The sequence below is a fragment of the Garra rufa genome, chromosome 6 (genome assembly GCF_049309525.1).
Source record: "Garra rufa chromosome 6, GarRuf1.0, whole genome shotgun sequence".
NCBI classification, from domain to species: Eukaryota; Metazoa; Chordata; class Actinopteri; order Cypriniformes; family Cyprinidae; genus Garra; species Garra rufa.
In genome coordinates, this window is record NC_133366.1 from 33,014,707 (window position 1) to 33,030,265 (window position 15,559).

The following is a 15,559-nucleotide window of genomic DNA, read 5'->3' on the forward strand; positions in this document are numbered from 1 at the left end:
ACGCAGACATCATTAACTTAAAGGAACAAAAGATTATACGCGTTCTCACAGTTAACTTTATTTAAATGTTTCACTGATATAAAATGACCCTGAGTTGTTAGTAAAGAAGTGTGTGGTGCCATCAGTGCGAGAAGGATCCGATGAATCGATTCTTTGAACCTGCTCATTGAGCCGAACTGTCCAAATGGATCATTTTGCAGAAACGAATTAGACTTAGGCTTTGCATCACTAACACAGATCACAAAAAGGGTGTTTATAACAACACTGAATGAACGTATACTTCACAAAAAGTGTGGAAATGTGAGTCATTTTAAATAGATTGTGTCTATAATCAGCAGCCCAACGATTTAGAGCGGTGTCATGTATGATTATTTTGGGTGCATCCCCATGTTTGAAGTCTGAGGTGTATGCTGGGTATTGTAGTTCCCTGACCTGAAAATCTACAGCGTTTGAATGAGGTATTAGTTACACGTGTTCAGTTTAACATCTTTGTAAAAGTAAAAAAACAGAAAACAAAAAAGAATTGTTGAAACATATTTAGACTAAACAAATATATTCAAGAGTAATACAATATGCATATACTAAAACAGACTTGATGTGTATGTTGTAATGGAGCAAACGTTGTTGTGCTATCTTGTGAAATAGCATTAGGTTTTAGTTGTGTGCTCTTGAAATCAAATAATTGTCTTTATCTTAAGAAAAAGTGAATAAGGCCCTGCTGTCTAAATATCCAACCAGTCTTCGTCATGAAATTATGAACCCATCGCCCCCATTCTGGAGAATGTGTGTTGTGTTAGACAGGGTGTTTCGTGATCCAAAGGGGTATGTTTGTCGAGTTCTAGGACTAGCTGTATGTTAAGCGCGACCAGCTAATTTTACCGATTGTTAGCTCAGGCCTAAATTTTCAAGTTTCATCATAAAACTAGGTAAGCAGGAACTTGTAATAATAGGTTTAACATTTTACAAGTTGGTCAATCCCTCATTCATAGCTTTATCTTACTGCAATGTTTTCTGCAATGGTTGTACTTGTTGTTAGGATGCTTCAAATTCAGTCAGGTTGGTTTTATGAGCATAGCCTTGTTTGTCAAACTAGTGTTAAGTGATACTGATCACATTTTTAACGTTTAATGTATTTGTAACTTAATTACAACATACTGGGAAAAATTAAATTACAGTTACTTATGAAAATGTTAACGATTACAAAGATTGATATCGCACATAAATTGCATTGACTGTTTGACTGTATTGCACTTATTTGTCACTGCTTTATTTCCTTTTTGGGTTGATGTATATTTATTTTATAAGTTTAACTGTTTTTCCAGCCTGTTGTTAGATGCCAATGTTTCCTGTCATAGCTGTGTATAGATTTGATTTCAAAACAGTATGATAGCTATTAAACTATCTTGTTATGGTTTTAAAATGTGTATTTAAAGCTCAGAACAATCTCAAAGTAAGTCTGATTTAGTGGTGGATGTGCTATAAAACTAAATTATTATAATCGCGATTCAAGTGAAAATCCTTGAGACCTGTTAACCCTGCCTGGTTTCAAAACATTAACAGTTGAAGACATTACATACTTAGAAAAGTAACAAAAAGCAATCAAATGTAATCAGTTACATTACTTTTTTAAGAGTAATTGAAATAGTTATAAATACTTATTAGATTTAAAATAGGGTAACTTGTAATCTATAACCTACTACATTTCCAAAGTAAACTTCCTAACACTGGGTGTAAAATATTTCCATCAGGGTCTCGGGCCTCGGAAATGATAAAACAAACTTAAGGATGTTGTTGGTTGTTTGTGGGTGTCTGTGAAAGGTGTGTACATGCGTGAGAGAGTTTGAAAGAAAAATGTTTCAGGTAAAAGTTGTGATTTTACTGCAAACTATAAGCCTTATAACTATAGAAACTTAACACATCTGTATCAGTAAGATATTAATGTCATCACAAACCATCAGACACATCAGCCTGGGGTGTTATAAGATGGACTTATCGAATATTTGATTATTTCTTCTATAAATCATTTGTCCAAATCTTTATTAAATAAAACTATAAAGACAGTTATTTGCATTTACAAAAAATAAAACATCATAGTGTAAAAATAAATAATAATAATACCATTTTTAAAGAAAGAAAGAAAAGTCTGTATAATTCTGTGAGACATTTTTAGCACCTTGTTTAAGACATACTTTTGTTGCAAAACAAACTTATGACAACTAAATCTCAGTCTAATTCAGGTCTAATTCATAAAGAAAAATCTCAAAACAAAAGTTACATCATTGTTTAATCATACTGCTTCCCATAATCATGTGGTGCTAAACGTTTTTATTTGTAAAAGGTTTGTGTAAGCCATTATTTTAACACGGATTGTTTGTGTTTTAGTCGCATGTATGATTGCTTTGTGTTTGTGTTTAGCTGCATGTATGTTTACTTTTTGTGTTTTAGTTTACATGTATGTTTGTGTGTTGTGGTTAAGTTTGCATCATGTGTTTGCGTTTTTTGTTTTAGTTGCATATATGTTTGTGTTTTGTGTTTAAGTTTGCATCATGTGTTTGCGTTTTTTGTTTTAGTTGCATGTATGTTTGTGTTTTGTGTTTAAGTTTGTATCATGTGTTTGCGTTTTTTGTTTTAGTTGCATGTATGTTTGTGTTTTGTGTTTAAGTTTGCATCATGTGTTTGCGTTTTTTGTTTTAGTTGCATGTATGTTTGTGTTTTGTGTTTAAGTTTGTATCATGTGTTTGCGTTTTTTGTTTTAGTTGCATGTATGTTTGTGTTTTGTGTTTAAGTTTGTATCATGTGTTTGCGTTTTTTGTTTTAGTTGCATGTATGTTTGTGTTTTGTGTTTAAGTTTGTATCATGTGTTTGCGTTTTTTGTTTTAGTTGCATGTATGTTTGTGTTTTGTGTTTAAGTTTGCATCATGTGTTTGCGTTTTTTGTTTTAGTTGCATGTATGTTTGTGTTTTGTGTTTAAGTTTGTATCATACGGTGCCCGCCAGGGGACACCTTCGGTTCACTTATGTTTGTGGTGGCCACGGCATATAAACTCGTGGGAACGTGATATTATGTCGTGGCCACGAGATATTAATTCGTGGGAACGTCATATTAACTCGTGGGAACGTGATATTATGTCGTGGCCACGAGATCATTTTGTCGAGGTAACGACATCCTTATGTTGTGGCCACGAGATATTAACTCGTGGAAACGTCATATTAACTCGTGGGAATGACATCCTTATGTCGTGGCCACGAGATGCATGATGAGGGAACAACATGCATTTCTTGAGGTCACGAGTTTTAGTACATAAACAAACCTGCGTGACCATAGTAACCCAGGATTAGATAGGTTTATTAATATTTTATTTTGAGTTAACAAATGATTGTATCAATTATTATAAAAATTAAATTATTATATTAACAATAGGCGATGCTGTCTGTGCGCGATGTAGACAGCATTTAAAAGTTTATCATGAATAAATATTACAAAGTACATCAAATAAAATAGCCCTACAATCAATATTTTATGCATCCCACATTCTTATTCATTAACTGAATTTTTTTTCCGTAATATTTGTATTATTTGTTTATATTCGTTTATATTCGTTATTTTTCCTTTTATTTTGATCTCTTTAGCCTACTTAACGTTCTTAATGTAAATGATACTGTAAATGCTGGACATGCCAGTAAAGCCTTGATTATGCTATATGATGGGGTTTTTAATGCAGTTTATAGGTTGAATTTAACATATATTTCATTTTATTTCGTCTAATTATTACCTAGATAACCTATATAAATAGTGTTTCATTGACGAGTGAATCATTCACGTAGTTTCATTTGTAAATCGTTTATAGTCACACACGGGCATAAATACAATCATAAAAACAAAACTGTATTGGCATAATTGCCGTTCACAATATTTGCTAAATACATGGCATAAATAACATAGGCCTATACACAACGATAGGCTCCTCAAGGATACGCTTTTAGATAAAGCGATACACAATAAATAAAAAATATAGCTCTAAGTCAATTATCATTTATTATTATTATTATTATTAGGCTATTATTATTTTAATAACTGGTTAGGGCTATATTTTTTCACGCCTGACAATTGTAGCTACCAATTAAGTTTTGACTTTATGATTGCATTTACACCCGTGTGTGACGATAAACTAAAATGTTTTTATTTATAAATGAAACTATAGGCTATGTGAATGATTCATTCCTCAGTGAAACACAATAGTATTATTTAGTGTAGTCTATATAAACGAAACAAAATAAAATATATGTTCAATTCAAACTTTAAATTACAGTAAAAATCAGTCATAGCATATGTCAAGCATAACAGTATCATTTCCACATAAAGATAGCAAAATTAGGGGTAAAAACGAATATAAACGAAAATTAAAAAATATACAATAATAATAGGAATCACTACTATAGCCTACTACTGCTAATAATAATAATTATTATTAATAATTATAATACGGAAAAAAGACGTGATTTGATTTGAAAAAATAAATGATTTCCAAATGAAACTACTTGAATAAATCACTCTTCAGTGAAACACTATATTTGTCTATTAATTAGACTAAATAAATTACAATATATGGTAAATTCAACCTTTAAACTGCATTCCAGTGAAAACCCCAGTCATACCTTACAGAAGCCTATCATTAAGAACATTAAGAGATCGAAATAAAGGGGAAAATAACGAATATAAACGAATAATACAAATATTACGTAAAAAAATAGGATCAGTTAATGGACAAGAATGTGGGATGCATAAAATATTTTTTGTAGGGCTATTTTATTTGATGTACTTTGTAATATTTATTCATGATAAACTTTTAAATGCTGTCTACATCGCGCACAGACAGCATCGCCTATTGTTAATATAATAATTTAATTTTATAATAATTGATACAATCATTTGTTAACTCAAAATAAAATATTAATAAACCTATCTAATCCTGGGTTACTATGGTCAAGCAGGTTTGTTTATGTACTAAACTCGTGGCCTCAAGAAATGCATGTTGTTCCCTCATCATGCATCTAGTGGCCACGACATAAGGATGTCATTCCCACGAGTTAATATGACGTTTCCACGAGTTAATATCTCGTGGCCACAACATAAGGATGTCGTTACCTAGACAAAATGATCTCGTGGCCACGACATAATATCACGTTCCCACGAGTTAATATGACGTTCCCACGAATTAATATCTCGTGGCCACGACATAATATCACGTTCCCACGAGTTTATATGCCGTGGCCACCACAAACATAAGTGAACCGAAGGTGTCCCCTGGCGGGCACCGTAGTTTTAATATTGAATGAACAGAAAGAGCTTTTCCTGTTGCACATTAGACCTCTGTCAACCTAGGTCTACTGCTTCTTCTGTTCAGCTAGAGACAGTGTTGTACAGCATGGATCAGCTTTAAAGTCAGGCTTGCTTTACTTCTTATTTGTATATTTTATGAATCACCAAAATAAATGTAGACTATTTGTGTTCTTGAAAATAAACAAAAAAATTCTTAGCTGGTTAGCAGCATTATGCTTAATGGTTTTGTTTGAAGAAATGCTTTGTTTTGCTGGGCTTTATTATTGGAAATTGGAAAGAGGCACTTTTGACCTCTTGACTCTTCCTGTCCCACTCCTTACCAATAGCATGATCGGGATCAATAGGTAGTGCTCTTAGGCTGAAATCAACATACTTACATTCTCAAAATACTGGCAAAAATTTTCAAAGGAAAACAAAAAGGCCCTCCTATTGTTTGTAATATTTTTGAGCCACTGGTGGGAATGAAATCTATCATGTCTATTATGTTGTACTGTCAAAGTGTTTATCCAAGGTCTGACCATTTCCTTTTTTTTTTTTTGGAGAATAATAATATATGAGTAACAAACCCTGTTATCTTTTTATTTTTACAGTAATTTATGAGGTATTTTTACATCTTCATGGTTTAAGGAAGAAAAGTCCAACTGTGTGGTACAGTACAAAGCTCTCTGGTTTTCTTTTAGCCTGTCAGCAATGCCAGGACAGATTTCCTTGAATTGTCCTCATGTCTCACACACAAAGTGGAAAATATTACCACTGGACAAATAAGTCTCTTTTAGGGGAGTTAGCATAAGCGCAAGCCGTAGTCATCTGGGTCCCAGCACCAGTGGGTCTTGTGGATTATTAGGTGAAATGTTAAATGTTGAATGTATCTTATATATTTCAGAAATGCACATTTTGAATTGTTACTGATACAGTATGTCACAAAAGTGAGTACAACCCTCACCTTTCAGCAACCATTTTAGTATATCTTCTCAATGATAGAAATGAAACTTGGATATATGTGCAGCTACATGTGCAGCTTGTATAACAGTATAGATTTACTGTCCTCTGAAAATAACTCAACATACAGCCATTATTGTCAAAATAGCTGGCAACAAAAGTGAGTACACCCTAAGTGATAACAGCAGTATGTTATTTAACCATGCAAAGCCACATGTCCTATTCATCATGTTTATGTGTTTGTCTGCTTGACAGGATCATACGAAGTTGTGTATCTTGTATTAGAGTAGTTAAAATTAGGTGTTTTAAGTACAATTCTCTCATACTGACCACTGGATGTTCAACATAGCATCTCATGGCAAAGAACTCTCTGAGGATTTGAGAATTAGAATTGTTGATCTCCACAAAGATGGCCAAGGCTATTTAGAGGTTTAGTAACTCCCTGAAACAGAGTTACACTACAGTGGTCAGGGTCATACAAAGGTTTTCCAAGATGGTTTCCATTCGGAATCGATCAATGAAGTTCTCGTTCTGTGCGTCAGGTGCAGAACCTGGCTTAAAAAAACAGATGCAATGAGTGCTGCCAGCATTGCTGTAAAGGGTGCGAAAGTAGAAGGTCAGCTTGTCAGTGCTCAGACCATACGCAGCACACTGCAACAAGTCGGTTTGCATAGGCGTCGCCTCAGCAGAAAGCCTCATCTGAAGCTGCTCACAAGAAAGGCCGCAAACAGTTTGCTGAAGACAACCTGTCCAAGAGCATGAATTACTGGAACCATGTCCTCTGGTCTGATGAGACTATAAGATAAACTTGTTTGGCTCAGATGGTGTCCAGCATGTGTGGCGATGCCCTGGTGAGGATTACCAAGAAAATTGTGTTTTGCCTACAGTCAAGCATGCTGGTGTTAGCATCATGGTCTGGGACTGCATGAGTGCTGCTGATAATGCAGAGCTGCAGTTCATTGAGGAAACATGGATTCCATTATGTACTATATATTCTGAAGCAGTATATTCTGTAGGGCTTGACTAAGGGATTAAGAGGAAATGGGGATTTTAACCCTTGTACAGTAGTTTAATAGCTATGAATTAGAACACAAATGTACTTATAATGTCACTTTGTTTCAGTCGGATTTGATAAGTGGGCGTTTGAGTAGTGGGCGGAATTTGCAACCATCCAAAGCAAGTTTTAGATCTCCTATGGCCTTTGCGATCTCTGATGCCCAACAACTTTAGAGCATTAAAAGAATAACTGGCAAAAGTGTACAAATTAAAAAATGTCCCAGCTCCTTCTGTAAATAGAATTTATTAATACAAAGTGCTTTTAATTGGTTGTCTACAGCTGTTTTTGAAGGAAGCAAAGCAACAACGTAGCAATCTCAGCAGACTGGTAGCCAGTGGAGTGAGACCAAGATGTGGACCCTTTTTTGGTTGACTGAAGATTAGAGGAACTGCTGTATCCTAGATCATCTCATGTCTAGCTTCTTGATGAAGTTCCCCCGTTGCCTTGAAGACCAAAAAATGACAAAGTGAATTTTAGGAACTATGATGAGAGAGAAATTAATTTCCAGGTTTTGCAATCAAACAAACCTGTTTGAGTGCAGAGTAGCTGCAACGTCATTACTATTCTTTTACAGATACTCCATCCTACACCGTTGTACCACTAGATGGCATAGTAGTGCATATGATTTAGATTTTGGAAATAATGTTGGGTTACCTTATGTGTTCAAACAGTGGCATATAGATAAAGAGAGTCATGCACAGAAAAAAACAGTATCAGAAATAGTGATTTTATGGTATATTCAAATAAAACAACACTTTCTGATTTTATATTGTAAGGAACATTTCAGTTATTGAACTTACCTTGTTCATTTATTGTTGACCTACATTCACCATAGTATGAGGCTCAAGCAGTCACATGTAGATGAAGAGAGTCAAGCATAGAAAAAAAAACACACAGAAGACCAATATAAAAAAACAGAGATTTGTGGTGAATTCAAATGAAATATTCTGATTTTAAATTGTAAGAAACATTTGGGTTATTGAAATTGTCTTGTTATTGTTGTCACATGACCCACATTTATCATAGTATGAGCTCAAACAGTGACATATAGATGAAGAGAGTTGAGCATAGAAAAAACACACACGTAAGAAACATTTGGTTAACTTACCTTGTTCATTTATTGTTGTCACATGACCTACATTTGCCATAGTAGAAGCTCAAACAGTGACATGTAGTTGAAGAGAGTCAAATATAGAAAAACACAGAAGTCCAGTATCAGAAATACATTGATTTATAATGTATGCAAATGGAACGTTTTCTGTTTTCCCATTGTAAAAAAAAACATTTGGGTTATTGAAATTACCCTGTAATGTTATTACATGACTCACATTTACCATAGTAGGGGCTAAAACAGTGATATGTAGATTAAGAGAGTCAACCATAAAAAAACCCCCCGCAGAATTAATATCACAGATTCAAATTTGGGTCACTAAACTTACCTTTTCATTTACTGTTGTTTAATGACCTTCTTGCCACATTAACCACTGCTGTGCTGTGACTCAAACAGGAGCATGTAGTGCACAACAAGGAACAGAGAAGATCAGTTTTAGAGATGCTTCAAAAATATGTTTTTGTGTTTATTCTAAACATAAGTTAATGATTATTTTTTGTATTTCTATAGAAATTTACCTTCATGGGAAGACTCATCCTAGTCACACACAGAACTAAAGACTACAACAACACTTTACTGTATTCCAATGCATGACGTTAGAATACGGTAGTAATAGAATGTTCACTGCAGATGAACATGGCTGCTGCTCAAATCCATACGATTGTTATTGTTTGAATGTTACACATAGTCTACTGTTACACAGTGGTACCAAATAACTCTAAAATAGTACAAAGCACAAACATGTAGTCCAGGCACTCGACGCTGATTGAATAGTTAATAACGTATGGATTCAGAAATACTAACACAATTAGCAACAACTCAAAACCCAGACAGAGAGTTATGCTTTTAAAGTTACATTACTGTTTACAGCTTCAGTTAAAACCTTATTAAAAATATAATTATCAAATAATAAATAATAAATAATAAATAGGCCTTTAAACTTTTCTCCAGCACGTGGACGTTATTGTTTTAATCATAAACATCATTACATGTGAAGCTATTGTAAAGCTCTGGTTCCCTCTGGTGGACAGCATTAATATTACAATCTCTCTTCTTGTATTTACATTGAAGGCTTGTTACCTTGTACAGATTAAAGTTCATAACGATAAAGCGATATTACCTGATGAATTTTAATCCATTTTGCTGCTATGGGCCCTGTTTGTCGATTTGATTTGTCTGTGTAGCCGTAAAGCTTCATTAAGTTTGGACACTGTATTTAGGAGATATAGATCAAATATTCAAAAGGGCTTTTTCAAACTAACTTTGCAATGCTTTGATAAACCAAATTTCTTTTGATAATTCTTTCTAACAATTTGCACCCTTATGTCTAATGTGTGTGTTGTATGTGTTGGGGATGGGGTGGGTGTGTTCCAGTCTCCCACAATGCCCCTGTCTGACCCATCCAATCTCAGTGGTCCTGCATGGGGGAGTCAGCTAATTTCTACATCATAGTCCTGTGGAACTTTTGGAACAAGCCAGCTAAGCATGTCTGCAGTTAAAAATACATATATCTCAGAAGTGACACCATCAGTCTGTAGGTAAAAGTAGCAACTGGATGTTGATGTGAAGATAAATCTTTTGATGTCATTAGGCTACGCTATACACAATTTTGACTTGCATATTGTCAGGTTAAGCGTGTTTATTAGGGAATTTATGGCATGTTGGTTTCTTCAGCTCAAAGCATATTAATTTAGATTCTTCCTATTGGCTTACTGTAGTTCTGTGGTCATTAACTCACTTCTTGTATTATTCCATTCTAAACTGGATTTTTAGAAAATAAGTCAGCAATGAAAGCATCATTTTCAAAGACACTGAAACAAATGGGAAAGTCATCACACATTCTTCCTGTTTACCTATAAACCTGCATTTGGTATACTCAAAATTTTCCAAGGGTGTTAGTATAGTCATTGATTTATGTGCAGGTTGACAATATTTAAATTTTAGTTTAATCATTTAACAGATTTTTAGAAGTATAACAGGCATTTTCTAATTTCAAGATTAAGATAAGTGACTATCCTCAATATTGTTTTCTTTTTGTTTACTCCCCTCATTTTAAAATCTTAAGGCATTTTGAACAAGCTCTATCTCCTCTAAAATGTTCAAATATTTAACCAACTTCAGCAAAAAACATACTGTAATGCATTTCTGTCGGCTTGTTTCAGTTAAGTTTTATTAGGCATAGCACACTTACTGTAGCCTACAAATAGTGCATGTTTGAAAACAAGTAAATAATACGTTTTAATTTTAGTGTTTAGTGCTACCCTAACCCTATATAGACACACTCCATAGACTTTTAACTCTAACCATAAAAGAAAACAACTTTATGTATTTTTACAACAATAATAATATTTTTAAAACTATTTATTTTTATTTGTGTTTACAACTGAAGACGTCCTAAAAAATAAGTTTTGTCAGATTTAACCCACTTCTGGGTACAAGTATGTACCCTAAATAAATATAGAAGTAGAAACACACAAACATACACATACTATACTTAACCTGAACTACGTAACTCTTAAATCCTCTCATCTCTGCTGCTTGCTTGGTCAGTGAGTTTAACCCCACACCTCAAACCAGTTCACATGCCCCGCCTTAATTTAAAATAAACCCTTGCGATTGGCCACAAACCGTGGTTGGTCAAGGTAAGTCCGCCCTTACAGACATTTAAGCGTTCTGATTGGCCACTTTCAACGGCTCCTCCCTTTGGCTTTTGACAGCGGCTGACTGCACAGTGAGTTTTGTTATCCGTGACTCACGTTTCATCAAGAGAAAAAAATGAGTGGACAGACAGAGACAGTCTAACGGTTTTATTTTCTGGAATTAATCGGCTTGAGCAGGAGTGCAGACATGGAGTTCGCGTAAGTATTTTCAGCCATAGAAAGAGAACAGAAGGCACAGAGAAAGATGAATATGTCTAACGTTGTGTTGCTTTAGTTTAATCAGGTCTCTGCGATGCCAGGAACATGTGCATTTATACTTAATGATGTTGCCGTGAATTTTCACAATATTTTCATGAGTTATGCTGCATGCAACAGGTTTCTTCAACTTTGTATTGCACAGAAGATGACTTTTAAATAGATTTTAAGTATTTTTTCATAAAACATAACGAGAAATCATTTGTACTGGTGGTTAGTACAGGTTGTGGTGATCTATCTATCTATCTATCTATCTATGATAACACTGCCTATACATGTACAGTAGAAAGTGTTTGTGAGAGCATTTGCAGTTTATTAGCATACAGCAGGATAGAGCAACCAATACATGATAATCGAAATTACTTGATGGTTCATTTATTAGGCCTAGTATACAACAGTTCTGATATTTTAAATTATTTCAGGGACTTCATTATTAAAATGTGATTATTAGGACCATATATGTGACCCTGGACCACAAAACTAGTCATATAATTCACATAAATGCATACATCATCTGAATGTTATTTCCATTAGTTTGTTAGGATATGACAATATTTGGCCAAGATACAATTGAAAATCTGGAATCTGAGGGTGCAAAAAATCTAAATATTAAGAAAACTGCCTTTAAAGTTGTCCAAATGAAGTTCTTAGCAATGCATATTACTAATCAAAAATTAAGTTTTGATATGTTTACAGTAGTAATTTTCAAAATAATATGCAAACGATTTTTGGCATAAAAAGAAAAAATGAATCATTTTGACACATACAATGTAATGTATTTTTGGCTATTGCTAATTAAGTGTAATTTGTGGTCCAGGGTCACATATTTAACTAAAGTTCAGTTGGTGTGTTTAGATGCTTTAGGTCACCTGAATTCACCTGTAGCCTATGAACATTTTCAGAATTTACATTTACCATGTATCACTATTTACATAAGGAATTGATCACAACAATTTTCAGAATACATTAACATTGGTATTTATTTTGTGTTAATTCATTGCAACATGACAGCCCTGCTCCCTTCCTGCATGTCTGGAAAGAGTTTATCTACACTTGCAGACTGTGCACTGACGCCTGTTCAAGGAAAATATGCCAGTCTGATATAAGAAGATTGTGTGTGTGTGTGTGTGTGTGTGTGTGTGTGTGTGTGTGTGTGTGTGTGTGTGTGTGTGTGTGTGTGTGTGTGTGAGTGAGTTCTTTATTTTAATCTTTTTGACAGTTAGACAGACCTTGGTGGTGCTCCCAGCTCGCCTATTGTAATTCACTCAGAGATTGCAACTTTAATGATCACTGTAATATATATAATCAGTTGAAGATGCTTCCACACACACAGTTGTAATAACAGCTTTCTTTAACGCTGTGAAACTTCCAAGCCAGCAGTTTGTCTGAATTAACACGTAATTTCAGACAAGTGTTTGTCTTAACCAAAATGGCTCGGTGAAAGGAAATGCAGATTATATAAACAAGATCAGTTTAACTTCTTGGGCTGTGAAGCACACACACTCAAGCAAATAGGCCTCCTCATGAAGCTGATTGGCCCAGTGTCCTGGTTTGCATACAGGAAGGCAGTGGCTCATGATATTTTTAGTGGCACTAAAGACAGAATGTTTTCTAGAATTTTAAGGAATCATTAACCCACATTGTTTTATCATAATTTACACATCCACTATGCTGTGCCTAACCTGTGTGATTATTATTTATTTTTTGCTTTTAGGTTAAACATGAATGGAGTTTTAGTGTAAAACTGAATTTGGAGTACTTTTGAAGTAAACTTCTCTTGCTGTTCTTTTCCAAACAATTAAAATGCTTGGTAATTTATATTACTAGGTCCATTATTATTAATAGTAGTAAGTATAAGTATATTTATTTTTAGTATGTAGAGCATAAAAATTAGTAATTCTGGACAAAATGTAGACTTTTATCCATTTGTTTTAATAAAATTTAAGGTATGCAGGTTGTTGCTGAGGTCACATTACTTAAATGTCCATTTGTTACAACAGGAGTAATCGCACAAGTATTTTGGCTGTTCACAAATATTATTTTAATTTGGTTACTGATAATTAAATGGAGGAATTTAACTACTTAAATTAAACTGGTATCTAATTAATTATAGTAACTAATTTTGGACTTAATGTACTTTTAATTGTGTGGAAGTAGTTCTGAAGTCCAACTAAAGATATACTCGAGTATATTTGACTGTGCTAAAATGGTATACTTTAGGTACACTTTTTTATTTTGCATTATTTAAAGACTGATATTATTCAAAGATCATACAGTCCTCATCAATATTGACATATTTTAGACTTAATGTGCATTGTGCACAAGTAGTATTCCAAATAAAGTTTAATTGCAATTTTTATATGAGTCTCAAGCAGTATGTCAGTGAATATGTTAATAGACTTAAACTATACTTGCATTTTGAATCTGTAACTTTTTACTAGGGAATTGTTGTCTATTTCTGAACCATCTATGAGTATTAAATTAGTAACACAAATCTTTTACTTAATGGCTGAGTACCGCATAAATCAATATAGAATTGGCATATGGTGAAATCGACACATATGCAGTGCATCTGTGTCTACCCTCTGTCCTCATGCTGAAATCATAGACTCAAAGGCTGCGGATAAAGGGATTTATTTTCCATTATTAAACTGTTGTGAAAATGGTGCTTCTGTGCTGTGGATAATCTCACTATTTTTCTGGTTCTTAAAAAATATGAATTCGGCTAACCTGATGAAAAAACAAAGCAACATTACTCTTATAGCAGTTATAGCAGGATGAATTCTAGATGAAGTCTAGATGAAAGCCCTGATGAGATGATTAGTGCTGATGAAAGTGGTGGAGGAGGGGCCGTGTAAAGAGTCAACCCTGTGTGACATGGATTGTGATGGGCTGTGAATGTATGGCAAAGGTCAAATGTCTGTGTGCTACCTATGTGTATTTCATTCTGCTTTTTCATTAGCTGAAGTAATTTTACTTGTTTGTGTGTAAATGTATTTATTAGTTTAATTTGTTTATATTTATATTTTCATTGCCTTTATCTACAATTGCAAATAGTCCTGCTGTGTGATAAACATTACATGTAGGCGTTCAATAAATAAATAAGAGTTTATAAAAGACACATACTTATTAATTAGGGGTTCAACCTAAAAAACTGAAACCATATTGTATTAGAATGGCCAAGGATCAGCAATCTCCACATAAAACTGATCAGGCAGACCAAACCTAAGTTGTAGAGACATGAAAATTGGAGGAATGGTGTCTACAATGTCACCAATGCTCACCCCAATTGGCCTGATGGGGGCGCTGCAGTGATCAAAAGTACAAAATTGCTCATAACTCCAAACCCGTTCTTCGTAGGCTCAGTTGTCTTACTTCACTGGAATCCTTGGCTCATGCCAGACAAAACACATGTCGTCCGTCTAGGGCTGGGCGATTTGGCCTAAAATCAAAATCTCGATTAATTGAACATTTCAACCCGATTACGATTAATGAACGATTATTTTATTCATTAATAAAATTATATTTAATTATATTTAAATAATATTTATTTTTTTGCCCTCATAGTTCACTGACAAGTTTTGTACAGTAAATATGCACACATATTACAAGCACACACTATCTACTATCTATGATTATTTATTGAACATCAGTGTTGAACAACTGAAATTAAAACACACATTGCTTAAAATGAAAAGTCATATTTTTCTTAAATTAGTGAAAATAAATAACTTGCACTTTTGGAAACAAAATAAATTATTTATAAAATAATAATAAATATTAAAAGTAGAAATTAAGCAGTATCTCTTCTAAATAAAATTACTCTTGTATATCCTGTAAATACTTTTTACTGTATAAATACTGTTTAAGCTCTCCATCGACATGTCGGCGGAATAACGTAACGGAGCGGGGTTACGTGACTCCACACGCAGTAGTGTTTTTAAAGGGAAAGTAATTGAAATAATTGACCTGGAAAAATTTGATCGATTATAGGTTCTGAATGTCGATTTCGATTACTTTTCGATTAATTGCCCAGCCCTACGTCCGTCACCCTGGCAAAATACTTTTCAGGTATTTTGCATTTTTTGAAAAAAGGACTAGTCCTAGTTTTTTTTTTCCGCCTGATCGAAACCAAGAGTGAATATCGATCATTATAAAAAAAAAAAAAGCTAAACTTTCCACTCTCCATTGCAAAGG

At 33.9% G+C, this 15,559-nt stretch overlaps 1 protein-coding gene across 1 annotated transcript in view; it reads left to right on the top strand.

Moving 5' to 3' along the window:
* The first annotated feature begins 11,198 nt into the window (after positions 1–11,198).
* trim2a (tripartite motif containing 2a) overlaps positions 11,199–15,559 on the top strand; it is a 42,846-nt gene continuing 38,485 nt past the window's right edge. Inside the window, exon 1 of the mRNA XM_073842450.1 lies at positions 11,199–11,305. The gene's annotated coding sequence lies outside the window, so the exon portion shown is untranslated. The remainder of the gene's footprint in view (positions 11,306–15,559) is intronic.